The following is a 12,469-nucleotide window of genomic DNA, read 5'->3' on the forward strand; positions in this document are numbered from 1 at the left end:
AGCTGTGTGTACTGTCACCTTCGTGCAGACCATATTGAGAGTAAATAGACGTGAAGCCTGCCAAAACTTGAGAAAGTTGTATTAGCACAGAAATTCCAACCTTTACAAAGACTGCAGTTGTTGAATTCTTAAAGTTACCCCCTGTCCCATGCCTCTACCAGCCCCCATGAGTTATCTTTCTATCCTGGACTTCAGATGAGATCACTGAGGATCACAAATAAGGAAGAAGCTCCTAGAGTCTAAGACAGACAACGCACGAGCCTTTATTCACAGGTAGCGAAAAGAGGAGAGGAAGCCAGGGAGACTCACCAGGGAGGCAGTGCTTGATCATCCACAGGGCCCATGGACCCTTCCTCACTCTTCCATTTCTAACAGCTGATCTCTTCCTGTAGGACCCCTCAAGTCCTATGTTCATTGGTGTCCATGACTTAGTCCTAATAACTTGGTTTTTTACATAACTACAGACGTCCCCTACTAGAATGGAGTTGTAATAATCCTTCCCTTTCTTTTCATTAATTATTTGTTCAGTGAATTTACAGTTATAGTTTCTTTGCATCTACTTTCCATTCAAAATATCTCCAGATTTTCTTCATTTTGGCACATAATTTCCTCCTTTATTCTTTAGAGAACACTCAATATAGCTTATCCTTAAAAATACATTATTTGCTTGATAATAAATGTCTTTTCTGTTGCTTTTTGCACAAAGAACTTTTCACAGGCTCACGGGGATATGAAACAAAGTGAGTTCATTTTTCTTCTTGTGTCTTGATCCCAGGACTTTTAGTCAACACAAATGCTCACTGTTTGAAAATACTCTTATTATGCATTTGTAATATGAGAAGATGCGTACAATTAGTGTTTCAGATGCATAATGTAAAGGCTATTATGAGAAATTCCCTAAATCCAAATATGATCTTTCCCATGATCTATGTCTTCACTTTGGCGCGCTGCCTTTGGGTGAGGGGGCCCTGATGTAAAGAGCTTTAGCTACATTGGGAGGGTACACATTCAGGGACAGTGGGACCTATGATTTGAAATGGCACGTCGTTTGGATACTGCTGTGAGTATAAACACCTACTTGACAATTTTTCTCTAATCTGGGGGCATCTGCGTTTCTTTCAGGACTTCTCTAGAACTCTCAGTTTAATAACCCCACCCTCTCCCCTCCCCCAGCCCCTCCCACACAGTCCACCGTTCTTTATCTTCATGTGACTCTTCCATTTCCTGTAGAGCAAGATTACATGAGAAAGTATATTGTGGAAACATTTTTTTTTTTTACAGCAAGGTGGCATTTAAAATTTATTTTCCATGTCGACTCTCATCAAAGGACAAAACCTAACCATCATAAACCGAAAGATGAATTGCCCTGCTCCTTTTTATCATATTTTCATTTGGAAGAACAACAAGGCTAAATCCATTCGCAATTTACTGCTCTCTTAAAGAAAGCAGTAATGGGCTTTCAGGAGCAACCTTCGCAGCACACTTAATTATTTAGCGACATTAAACCACTCTTTTTTTTTTTTCCACTATAATTTAATGCCTCTAGCATAAGAATTATCCACATACAAATGTTTAAATGCTGAATGCCTCTATAATAGTCATTGAATAAAGGTTCAATTAAATAAATGTTTATGGAATCCTTATTATATAGAACGTTCCAGGTGCTAATTAAAGTGCAAAGAATACATTTATAAGTATTAAAATTTTAAAGACAATGCAAACTATAATGGGAGGAAGGTGTGTTAACCCCTCTGCACTGCCACCCTCACCAAACTTTTTACTTCTTGCTGTCCTAGCTCATTAATGCTCTACTTTGACACCTTGGATTCTCCAATCTTTATATCTGAGAATCTGAAGATGCCAGTTTTCCAACCTCTGCTCTGACCACACAACCTTGACCCCATGAACTGCTGCCTGTGACACAATGTCACATGCACTTCTTTGAGGTTTCCACACATGTGCAAGAGCTAATGCGTTTTCTTTCTTTTGTCTGGTTTCAGATATTCATGCCGTGCACTTCTATTGCTTTTATACTTAAAAATTAAGCTCTTTGGAAACAAGTATTAATGGAAAATTATGCAGAGGGCAATGAACTTTATGGTTTATCACAAAAAATAAATGGTCTAGGTAGGCTCACAATGGGTTTTAACATGTCCCTCACCCCAGGGAGAAGTTGAACAGAGGTGCATTCACACTGGCCCCAGCGTCTGGTGGGCTCCGGTATCTTAGCAGCTCATCCCACCAACTGCAGAGCAGAACGATCACTTTCCCTGTCTCAGTTCCTCAGGGAAGTGATGTTAAGCCCATCCCTTGTTCTATAGCAACAGAGTGAGCTGCCGGCAAAACTAATGAAAGGAGGAAGAGGAATACAAACACCGAGACTGGGAGGTGACAGTAAAGGCTGTGGTTAGACATCTAGGCCTCCAGCGAAGGGCCCGAGCTAAGATGCTGAGGAGCAGTGAGTGCAACAACCACAAGCGACATACTCGGCATCAGAAGTGCATGCCCTCAGCTGAGAATTCACGGTGCCAGCCATATCTGAGGGCTGGCAACACCTGGCACAGAGTCAGTGATGTGACCACCTGACATTAATGAAGACATAATGCGAGCATCAGAGCCCAGGGGACAGGGCCCAGACATGCAGGGGCGGGCAGCAACGCACACCACGACCCCCAAGCAGTGAATGCTCACTGTGGCGAGCTTTCTCCAAGAGACAGAGCTGATGGTATGCTGGCTTCCCAACCCCTGGGATTGACAAAAATAGTTCCCAGTCTAAACCTGTCCAAGGAGGCTCTCCAAGAGACCCAAGGTCATTAGATATCATTAAACAACCATTTTTTGTGTGACACTTTGCTTCTGTTCAGGTCAGGTTTTGATTGGGAAAGGATTTTAAGGTTCTGTTATTGTTTCTGAAGTCCTGGTAGATAATGGCCACTTCTTCCTACTCACCATTCACTCCCCTGTCATACCTGCAAGCTGGCTTTCAGAGCTCTTAGAAAAACTCCCTCTTATTATATGCAAATCCAAGTGCTTCCCCACCTCTCCAGAGACAGTGGCGATCTGGGAGAAGGTTTTAAAAGGCAGTGGAAGCCAGCATCTTTCTGGATGGCAAAGATGGAGTTCCTAGGGCTAGGTCCAGGAACGACAGGGAGAGCAAGGAGGATGATGGAGGGGCACAGGTGGAGAAGAAAACTCGGAAAGGCAGAAGGGACCTTTGCTCAGAGGGACCACATGCCAGGTAAGATGAAAGGAGACATCAAATAATCAAAGGGATTCGAGACACCCATGTGAAATGCCTTTGATTTTAGTCAGATGTTTCATAAACCCATGGGCTGCAAGTGATTTTAGAAGCATTTCAAACAACCTCCTGGTAAATGCACGCAGTTCTTCTTCAACATTCAGGAGAGTCCGTTTCTTCTTGAAACTTCTAATGGTAGGAAAATAATGTCTCAGGAGATACTATAAGCTGTTTCTGAGTAGCTCAAACTGTAAATGACTAGAAAATTGAGAAATAAATATCTCTTCTTGAACCTTCCATCTCTCTCTCCCGGTATTATCCTCTAAGACCAGAAAAACCCCAAGCACTTTTTCAAACATCCACTCTAAATACTTACTTGAGGATAATGACAATTCTTACTTTAGCGGAGGAACTCATCCAGACAAACCCTTTAAAACGTAACCTTCCATATCACAGTCTGTTATTGGAAATGCATCATCCGTTTACATCATTATCTAGTCTTTCCTCTCGCACTGTCTGTTGGACCCTGCTCCCCGCCTCCGTCTTCCCTTTTCTCTTCCCTGTCTTCCTCTTTTTCTCCCTTCCCGCCTCTCCCTTCCCATGTCCTTTTCTCTCACTTTCTCCTCCTCTCTTTCTCCCTCCTGCCTTTCCCCTCTCCTGCAATCTCTTTACCCTTTTCTGTCTCTCCCTCTCTAGCCCCAACTCTCCCTGACTCCTCATTCCTTTGCTTCCTCCCCTCTCTCTTCCTTCGCACACCCTCTACCCCGCTTCTGCTCTTAGCTGTGTGACCGTCCGCACCGTCAGATGTCTTCCTCCACGTGGCCATCGTGAGTGACACTTGTTCTGCCAGACATGGTCCCTTTGAACAAAGTGCTTCCCTGCAGATCCATAGCGTAGGTCTAATGACTCAGTGGTGCCTATGTGATTGTGTTTTTCTACTTAGATTTGAATCCCAAATTCATGTTATCTCTGCCTTGTACACTGTGCTATCCGGAGCCATGAATGTGACTTCTGATACATTTTACAATAATTTCTCCCAGGATCTGCTGAGACTTCCTTCTATTGATTTTCTTTATCCCTTGACAGACAAGATTTTCTGTATTCTACCAGTATTACAGATATATCAGACACCTTTCTCTCCCTCCTTTTAAGTTTCAATTCCTTGTCATGAAATCAATAAAACTCAAGAAAATATGTCTCTTTTAAAGTCTTCGCAAGAGTCAGCTGGCCCTGGGGCAGAACCCACGCCTTCTACCCTAAACTATTTCATCTTTCTGAGTCTAATTTCTCATCTGTAACATAGTGATGGAACCTACTTCACATTTCCAGCAGGAACTGTCTAGCACATGCTCCAAAGATATTGGAAAGAATGTTTTGAATGCTTTGCTTCCTTCTATTTAGAGTGACATTTCGGCTTTTCACAACCCACAACACTACGCATATGAAACATTTTTTTCCTCACTAAAATTTCAGTTCCATGAAGGCAGAAATTCTTGTCTGTCTCATTCCCCACTCTTTCCTCAAGCATCTAGAACAGACCACTCTATGATAATGGCTCCATAATCACTTGTTGAATGAATAACTGAATGAGTGAAGGAAAAAATGAACAAGGGAGATTATATTTTTAATGGGAGAAAAATATAACATTATAAAAATAAAAATTAAAAAATTAAAAAGGACTTTAATTAAATGTATAGATACTGTATTTTACCAAATAGATTTTCATCATCTAATGACATGTTGATGTACATAATCTATTTTGACTGACAGAGAAGGATTCCCTAAGGACCTGTTCTTAAATTTCTTGGGTTAAAAAAAAAAAACAACTACGTTTACTCTCTCATTTTATAACTCAATTTTAATTTAACTGTTAGTATTATTTAGGAATGTCATATTTATATTTTATCAGCTTGTCATATTTATATTTTATCAGCTGGCATTCTTATTTGCCAGCAACACAAAGCGCCTCAGATGCCCGAAGCCGCAGGGAACTGGCAGGAGGGCCGTGGGACACGCAGAATGGGCAGAGGGCTGAACCCTGCCTCGTGTGAGAGAAACCTCAGGTTCCGAAGGTGAGCTAACGAGTCACAGCCCAGGGCCCGGAAAGGAGCACCCTCGTTCTTTAGCCAGAGTGCCTTCTCTTTGCATATTCCTTGAAGATGCAAAATCCCCAAAGAGGATGTTTTATTAACCCAGAACTGGCATGCGGTCATGCCTTTGACGATCCAGGGAAAATGGGAAGATGGGTCTGGGAACCCTGACTATTCACTGAGAAATCAGTTGGAGGTGTCCTCTGGGAATATCCATTTATTAAAAGCATCGGTAATGAGGGATTTCCCCAAAGGGACTAGAGCTATAGGGACAGGGTTGGAGACAAGATAGCCATTTTCACCAGGAACTTCCCTTTAATTATTTTTCTTACTATTTTTTCTTACTATGTTAGCTACACAAAATTCATTTGAACACTTTTTATATCTATTTTTTCTAATATATATGAATAACCCATTCACATTGTAAGAACTTACCAAGAAACTTACCAATACCTGGTCATAGATGCCTGTTTGTTTCATCAACAAATTGCAGGGAAGAATTTCCATGGTGTCTTTTCCAGTTTCATCCATGGTAGTTGGTTTATTCCTTCAGAATGCATTAAAAAAAAGAAAAAGAATAAGGGCTGGAATTGTGCCCTTTACCAAATTTTATTTTTTTATTCAATTAATTAAAAAAAAAATTTTAAAGGAGTAAAAGAAGGTCCCCCATCCCCCCACCTCCACCTCTGGAAACCATGAATCTTCACCCATATTTTCTACATCAGTGAGCTCGATTTGTTTTGTTTTTATAGATTCTATGTACAAAAGAGGCCATACAACATTTTGGTATTTGCCTTTCTCTGACTTATTTTACTTAGCATGAAGTCCTGGAGGTCCATCGGTGTTGCTGCAAATGGCAAGACTGCATCCTTCATCTGGGGGATAGTATTCCATTGTAGACACATACACCACATCTTCTTTATCCATGACCCATTGGCGGACACTTAGGTCGTTTCCACATCTCAGCTATTGGAAACAATGCTGTAATGAGCGTGGAGGTGCAGATATATTATATCTTTGGATGAATATTCAAAAGTGGAATTGCTGGATCATATGCTAGTTCCATGTTTAATTTTTCAGGCACCTCCATAGTGTTTTTTCACAGTGACTGCACCAGTCCCCATTGCCACCAGCAGTGCACAAGGGTTTATTTTTCCCCACATCCTCACCGATTCTGTTGTCTACCTTCCTGATAGTAGGCATTTGAACAGGCGTTGGATGGTATCTCAGTGTGGTCACGCTTGTCTGTTCATAGCTGGAGCGCTGCTTCCTGGGTGGCCAGGGTGTAATTGCTGTCTTAATTAATAACTTGAGTGAATGAATGAAGATTCTTTAAGGGAAGGTTGTCCATTCATTAAATTGTTCAACTTTCTATACATACCTATTTCCTTTTCATTTAAAAACTATTGTGGGGAGGGAGGGAAGGAGGGAGGGGGCAAAGGAAAGTGGTGGGGGGTAGGCAGAGACAAATGTATTTGAAAAAATAAATTAAAATAAAATTTAAAAAAAACTATTGTGCATTTTGCTCTTTCTTATTTATAATTTATCTCATTTTGATGATTAAATAAGCATTTTTAGAAATTAAACTCCTGGACCTATCAACTTTATCATTTACCTTTATTTTCTACAAGTTACTTTAATTTGGTATAATAATATTTCTATTTTCCTTAACTTAAAATGTATATTAGTGAAATAGTTTCTTTATTTCTATTTTTGAGAAAGAAAATTGCAACATCAAAAATTGCAGGACCCAAAGCCAGACAGCTAACGTACATAGGACCTGCATTTGGAGCAAGTCCCTTGACCCCGCCGCACCTGACATCCTCCAGCAGGATCTGGAGCGGTGGCGGCACCTGCAGAGCTTCCGTAGAGGTTAAATGGGTTAATGCAGGTAAAGTGCTTAGGAGAGTTTCGGGCACACAAAGAACATTATATGTTACATACCATATTATTTTTAATTTTTTTAACAGCAATATAATTTACAACCATAGATATATATCTCAGTAAAGCTTTGAATATATGGCCCATAATATTTTTATATAATGTCCCTTCATTATGTATTTTAAAGAATCTTTTGAAATTTAATTACTTCTTTGACCAAAAGAGTCTTTGATTAGTGTAGATGTCCAAAAATGAGTGGTTTGAATTTAGTTAGTATACTTTTGATACTGGCTATTGTAAAATGTTATTTATTTTTTTGGACTGTTTGCAGGTTTATTAAAATTTGATAGCTTCATTTCATATAATGTTGTTATACATTTTTTGAATTAACTGAGACATTACATAGAATATAATCACATTTGAAGTATGTCTCATGGCATATATCATGGGTTTATAAGATATAAAATGACATATATTTAGTGAAACAATTCAAATTTTTACTTTTAAAGCCATCACTTTTGGCTAATTTCTTTTTATCATTCAAAATGACTACCCTTTTTTGCCGTAACTTGCCTTTTATTTTATCTTCTATCTGTGTTGTATAGGCTATTTTTAACCTGCTGTCATTTTCAGAGAACTGGTATGATTGAGACCTAAAACTAATCTTAAGTAGAGCTAGTATTTACATAGCACTGAAATGAACTCAGGAGAGCAGAAAACTTTGAATTTGTTCTTTCCCTAATTGTCTACCATAGATCTGATATTATGGTGTAAAGGTAGAGTATTTTAAACGGTCAGGTATTTCCACAGACATTTTCCAATTAGCCAGTTTTCCTTTCTGTTTCCTAAATTAAATGGCACATAATGCCCCTGATACTTATTTCTGTTCTGATAACAACCTGCTCAACTGATATTTAAAATTCAGGGACTAGGAGCAAGATAAGCTCTGACACCTGTTCTGATTCTTTCGCTTCTGTGAATTAACTGCGGTAATGAAGGGACGGAAGAAGGAAGGCGCTCATGACTCACTGGGGTTTGGGAAACCTTGGTGAGAAATTGCCTCCCTGAGTCATGGCCGACCCTGAGCCTTGTCTGGGCCTCATGGTGAGCTCTCTACACTCTCCTGTGACTCATTAAGCCAGACAGCCTGTCATTCAGGCTTACGGTCTGTTGGGATACACGTAGAGGGGAAAAAAAGTCCTACCACTGTATTTCCTATTCGCCCTCTGAATGATCTTTAAGTATAAACTTATCACTGATTTGCTTCTTTTTCGATGATACTGGCTTTTCTTCTTTTCACATGGAGGTTCTAAGCATCCCTCTTTTTCTTACTTTCTTAATGTATTCAGCTCTTTTTTTATACAATGGATCTTTTTATTTATAATCAATACTCTTTTTATTTTAAAAACATGTTGCAAATGCCCTCTACAAGTTGCTTTCACATACCTTAATTTAGTAATGATTTCTATTTATTTAGTTAGCAAGCTACGTCCAGCAAGCTATTTCTATGTATTTAGTTAGTAAGTTATATGGATATGTTGAATATTTTCCTCAGTAAGAACAAGAAGATGCCTACACTGTTTGTCTAAGTCTGCTATCAGAGAGTTAAATGAGTTTTTAGTGAAGTAAATTCACTACTTTTAATTTTTTGAGGAACCTCCCTGCTGTTTTCCATAGTGGCCGCACAATCTGCATTCCCATCAACAGGGCCCACGTGTCCCCTTACCTCCCCATCCTGGCCAGCACTTGCTCTTTGTTGATCTATTGCTGATAGCCATTCTGACCAGTGTGAGGTGATAGCTCATTGTAGCTTTAATTTACATTTCTCTGATGATTAGTGACATTGAGCATCTTTTCATACATCTGTTGGCCACCTGTATGTCCTCTTTTGAGAAATGTCTCTTCAAGTCCTCTGCCCATTTTTTAATCAGATTGTTTTTCTGGTGTTAAATTTTATGAGTTCGTTATGTATTTTGGATATTAACTGCTTATCAGATTTATCATTGGCAACTATCTCCCCACTTAGTAGGTTGCCTCTTCATGTTGTTGATGGCTTTCTTAGCTGGGCAAAAAATGTTTTAGTTTGATATAACCCCATTTGTTTATTTTTTTCTTTTGTTTTCCTTGCCAGAGAAGACATATCATACATACACACACACACACACACACACACACACAAACATACACAAATGGGACTATGTTTATATATACTACTAAGAGCAATGTCAGAGTTTACTGCCATGTTTCTTTCAAAGGTTATGGTTTTTGGGTCTGACAATTAAGTCTTTAATTCATTTTAGGTTTATTCTTGTATATAGTGTAAGAAAGTGGTCCAGCTTCATTTTTTTTTTTTGCATGTACCTGTCCAGTTTTCCCAACACCATTTATTGAAAAGGCTGTTTTAATTCCATTGTATATTCTTGCCTCCTTTGTCAAATATTAATTGGCCATACAGGCATGGGTTTATTTCTGGGTTCTCTATTGTGTTCCAATGATCTAGGTGGGTTTCTATGCCAGTGCCATGCTGTTTTGATTTCTACAGCCTTGCAGTATAGCTTGATATCAGGTAGCACGATGCTTCCTACTTTATCCTTTTTGCTCAAGATTGTTTTGGCTATTTGGGTGTTGTTTCATTTTGGGGTTTGTTTTTTTTTGTGATTCCATGCAAATTTTAGGATTTTTTTTGTTCTATTTGTATGAAAAATGTCATTGATATTTCAAATAGAGAATGCATTGAATCTAAAGAATGTTATGGGTAGTCTGGATATTTTAACAATATTAGTTCTCCCTGTCCATGAATATGGTATATGCTTCCATTTATCTGTATCTTCTTCAATTTTTTCTTCAGTGTTTTATAATTTTCTGAACATTGTACCTCCTTGGTTAAACGTATCCCTAGGTATTTTAATTTTTGAGGCAATTATAAATTGGTTTTCTTAAATTTTCTGATAGTTTGTTATTGTTGTACAAAAAGGCAACCAATTTCTGAATATTAATTTTTGTATTCTGTTACTTTGCTGAATTCATTTATCAATTTTAATAGTTTTTGGTGAATTCTTCAGAGTTCTCTATACAGAACATCATGTCATCTGCAAACAATGACAGTTTTATTTCTTTCCAGTTCGATGCCTTTTATTTCTTTTTCTTGACTCATTGCTGTTGCTAGGACTTCCGGTACTATATTGAATAAAAGCGGTGAAAGTGGACCCTTGTCTTGTTCCTAATCTTAAGGAAAATGCTTTTAGCTTTTCATCATGAAATACAATGTTGGCTGTGGCATTGTCATATGTGGCCATTGTTATGTTGAGCTGTGTTCCCTCTACTCCTGCTTTTCTGAGAGTTGGTGCTCGATTTTGTCAAATGCTTTTTTTTAATGAATTAGTCTTGAGAAAAAGAATGTACTTAAATTTCTAAGTCACATTTCTAGTTAGCAAAAAGTTGGAGGCCTAGGTAAGTACAGTAAATGGTGCAATGAGAATACAACCAACCCAATCCAGAACTGGGTAAACTTACATGATGGATACCTAGTGTTTTAAAGTGGCAAGCAAACACACAAACAGTACAAGAGGATACTCACTATAAACACGCATACACAAATTGCTATATTGGAAATTTCAACATCATATGTAACTATAGGAGAATATTTAAATCACATTAGGGTGTTAAGAGACCCACGTAAGTACCTGTGCAAAGGCGTAATCATTATGTGTTACTAACAAGCAGACTTGTGAACCATACCTCACCCTTAGTTAGCACAAAGATTGTTGTTGACATGAAATTAATCCCTCACTTCAGATATTTTACAGTTGACCTGTGGAAACAGATTATTCTGTAAATAATGGTGGGAATGGAATTACTGTAGACTCAAAACCAATCTTGAAATGATGGCTCTGCAGTTGAAGGCCGCTGAGCCTGTTTAATCATCTATTAAATGGCAGGGTCTTTTTGCTTGACACATGAGGTTGCAAAAGAAGACAATGAAATAATGTATTTAAAGTACTTATCTACAAGCCTAAAAGTCTTTGTATAAGTTAAAAAGAAATGATAACCATGTCATATAGGTAATAGTAACAAGTGGATGGAATAGTCAACATACCGGGGTGTTTGGAAGAAGGAATCACATTAAGTTAAATGGAGTTTATGCAAGTCTTCAGGGATGTTCAGCCTAAGCGATCTTGCCGCCTGATGCTAGGTTTCTGCCCCAGCATCCAGTGCTCGGCACTCTTGGTAGACCAAACAGATGTTTGCTACATAAATCAATGAATTGGAATAGTATGCTGGTAAGGCAAGTAAGACTTCCTATTGAGTAACATGGGCTCTAGACGGAGACTCTTAATGATGGGGATAAAAATGTATGTGGTTGGATTAATGGGCATGCTACTTCGTTATTTGAGCTTTCATATTGTTTTTTTTTTTTCCTCCTCAATTAACTAATTTCCTTACTCTCTTAATATTAGTATGTTCCCAATAAGGCTAAGAAATTTTAACTGGAAACAAGGAAAAAATACTGCTCCCTATAATAAGCAGAAATAAAATACAATCTTCTGAACTTTCATTAAACATAGATTCTATAAATAAAGGAGTCAGTCATAAAAATTTTAATCTTTATACATATTTTCCTAATTAGAAACATCGTGAGCTACCAAAAGATTACTATTATTATTTAGTAATGATCCTTATATTCTTACAGTACAATAGCAAAAGCCCATACATTGCCCCCAGCCAAAATTCAATACATCCTATATTTTCCTTGATTCGTCTAAAAATGATATAATTTTAAATGGCGATTTCTTTGTTATAGGGAATAGCCTATTTTAAAATGCCATGCTTTCCTTCATTAAGGGGAGAAAGTTCTTCATTGTTTTGTTTTCACAAGTTGATCATTTCAATAAATCATTTGCACCCACGGGTAACAGCTCCTGTGCCCATTTTCCCCTAGAAAATGAAAAGCCACGAGCCCCTTCGGTCACAGTTAACCAAAATGCGTGCATAAATCCATTCACTTTGGCCCTGGCTGCTCGCTGGGAAGGACGTAGGCGACCGGCTGCCTCGCCCGAGTGCTTAGCGTCTCCGGCAGCAGAGGGATTAGACACATGCGCACGATTGGTCTCTTTGTGTGCACCGGGAAGGGCTTGGCGTCTCTCCACACTTCCTAACGGGGCAAAAACCTGGAGGGCGAGCCGGTGCCCAGGAATAAAAATGCACTGTAAACACGGCCTTTGCAATACACAATTGTCTCGCCCCCGATCGCCTCTTTGCG

Source organism: Pteronotus mesoamericanus, unplaced genomic scaffold (genome assembly GCF_021234165.1).
Source record: "Pteronotus mesoamericanus isolate MK-2021 breed Mesoamerican mustached bat unplaced genomic scaffold, CSHL_Meso_final contig_74, whole genome shotgun sequence".
Lineage (NCBI taxonomy): Eukaryota > Metazoa > Chordata > Mammalia > Chiroptera > Mormoopidae > Pteronotus > Pteronotus mesoamericanus.